The sequence below is a fragment of the Hippocampus comes genome, unplaced genomic scaffold (genome assembly GCF_001891065.2).
Source record: "Hippocampus comes isolate QL1 unplaced genomic scaffold, H_comes_QL1_v1.1 scaffold195, whole genome shotgun sequence".
In the NCBI taxonomy this organism is placed as follows: Eukaryota; Metazoa; Chordata; class Actinopteri; order Syngnathiformes; family Syngnathidae; genus Hippocampus; species Hippocampus comes.
In genome coordinates, this window is record NW_017806076.1 from 1,166,064 (window position 1) to 1,168,962 (window position 2,899).

The following is a 2,899-nucleotide window of genomic DNA, read 5'->3' on the forward strand; positions in this document are numbered from 1 at the left end:
AATTTATTCTTGACATTTGAGTCAATTTCTAGGATTAAAGACTCCTGATCTTTCGTCAAAATTTTCATAATTCCGCTCAAAACGATCCCAGAACAATGAATTTGCGAGACGAACAGGCCGCCATGAATCAGGTAAAGCAATATGTTACATGCAATTTGATTGGTCCAATCGCTTGTAGTTAACCAATCGCTGGGCCGTTTATAATCGAGCTAAGACTTCCGCAACAAATAATGCCTTCAGTGATCTGATTAGTTGAAGCTTTCATACACGTCCAATCGCAGGGCTGTTTACAAACGGAAAACGGAGAGACTGTTCGGGAGAGCTCGTGAAAACTCGACGATAAGGTACCTGACCGCCCCTAAAATTTTCTCAACGGATTTAGACGATTCACAAAAATGATCAATTTAAGAAATAAAACGGCGGATTTCCGCGGAAAATTGCCATGTATGATAGCCTTTTACCTTTTCCACCACGAGTGCGCCGCGTCGATGGGCAACAACTCTCAAAATGGCTTTTGACAGCTCTTCACCTGTTTGTGTGTCACACATGGAGCTGTGCGCTCGGCTCTCAAGTGGTGAGGCTGAGCAGTCAAGTGGCCTCGAGAGCAGGTGGCTGCAAAAAAATGCTTGTTTCCAAACGCAAACAAAAGGGCCCGCTTGACTCGCAGGCTCGACACTGGCGGTCGGACTCCACAAAATTGGACTCAGAGTCAGTACTAGAAATCAGGTTCTAAAAGCTATTTAAATTTCCCCCCCACAATGCATTTGTTTGTCATTTCAAATAAATGAGAAAAAAAAATTATTTTCCAAATCGTTAAGTTCTAATATATTATATATGTATATGTGATGGTCTCATCCAGGTTCTGAACTCCTCCATCAAACAGACGAAAAGGGCCGCACGGCGCTGGAGCTCGTCACCGACATACATTGGAGGGCGGCGCTTATCCGAAGCGCACAAGCGGGCGACTCCAGCCTGAATTCCACAAAGGTGTTGAACCACACCCTCCTGGAGGCGGGGTCATGTATGCTGGCGCATCTCATCGTATGCTATAAGCGAGAGAAGAGGCCGCCGGGCTGCGAGCATCCCACCGACGTAGTAGGGCGCACGCTGGCACGCGCCCTGGAGGCGCACTCCTTTCCAAGAGTGACGCTGGGCTGGACGGACCAGCGAGCGTTAAGCATTGCGGGCGACACCGAGACTCTGCTGGAGATGGCCAGAGGGATGCACTGGGCACACGTCTGCAAAGTGGTGAAGGCGTCCAAAGGAGAGAATGTGGTGCTCCTCTTGCAGATGCTGGAAATTCTGCAATCTGAAGGAAAAATACTCCTGGCTGAGATAAACCCGCTGAGGTAAAAAGATATTAAGGACATGGCTGGGATCGAGAGAGGTTCAAATATGGACGTGATCCCATTCAGGTATATTGAGATGGTATATTTTGGCACACGTTTCATAATCTTGTGCTCCCATCATTTTTCAAACCTGAGACTTTTGTTAGTGATAATACAGCAGCACGTACAAGTAAAACTGGGGTTATTTATTTTTGAATAGAAAATATTTATTCACTGTTGCTTCCTCAAGCTAATTTTTTTCAGCTTTGCACATTCAACTTAGATGTTTTTTGAATTTCGCAATAAAATAAAATTAATTTCTGACCTCAATAACGCATCTCAATGCATTTGTACATAATCTATGGAAATAAACTTTCTATAGTTCAATTCAAAGAATTCAAAGAGGTATTAGATTAATTAAACACGGGAAAAAGTTCCCACCTGATATCTGTATTATTTCCTTCTACATTGTCAAATTTGAGTTTTCGTAGCGACAAGCTGCAATCAGCAAAATTATCATAAAATATTGAAATATTTGCTTTATTGTCCTAGCAGCATACACGATTCCTTTCAGTATACGGTATTTTGCCAATCTAATTCAATCCATGAGAGGAGCCGTTTAATGGGGGTGTGGGGGAACACATTTGCATAATTCAGCCCTAGCAAAGATAATAACAAATTTATTACCATGTTTTTTTTTTCTTCATCAACATACATCAGATGCAATCCATTTCCGCGCGAGACAACAATTGACTATAGTTGAAGTGAGCCAGCCCACCTGAGCTCCTGCAGTTTTCCCGCGGTCACATGATGTCACGGTTGAACGCATGACGGTGATGTTCGCAAGGCAGGCACAAACATTGCAGCCAGACACACAATTAAAAAGACGTCTTGGAAAATGAGGCAGGCATACAGATACGTACTTTACAGTGAAAATAGCAGACCATTCACAAGCATACAGTATAAAATATAACCATCAGTTAATAAGGACTAAGCTATGTACACATAGAGTTCAAAAATAGTCTCCATTCACATGGGTGCAAATGTTTTTTTTTTTTTGTTGTTGGTTTTTTGTTTTTTTTTTTTACAGTCTGATGATACATTCATTTATAGCAGGGGTGTCCAAGCGTTATACTCCGCGGGCCGCATACATTCTTCACCTTCGTTATTCATTGCGGTGTATGTGAGCAAATTATTTTTTTATTTATTTCACAGTTTTAGTTGGGAAACGAGACGATGGGTTTTTGGTGCGGTGGGAGGCGGGGGGGGTTGGAAAGTACAACAGTGTAAGCAAAAACGACATGGGTGTAATCAAATGTGAATTTGAATATAAACCGCAGCCTGCGCAATTGGGCCCCGGGTCGAAGTTTGGACACCCCCGATTTATAGCTTTGAAATGCAAATGACATGAAACACTTTGGTTTGCTTGCAAATGTCCAAAAACAGTGTTGTTGTAAACTAAATACAGAAATGAGTGGGCACGCCGTTTTGGAACATGTTAGTAGACATACAGAAGGTAAAATGTGGTGTTGCAGAAGGCCCGCTCCACAACCACACTCCCACCCCCCCCC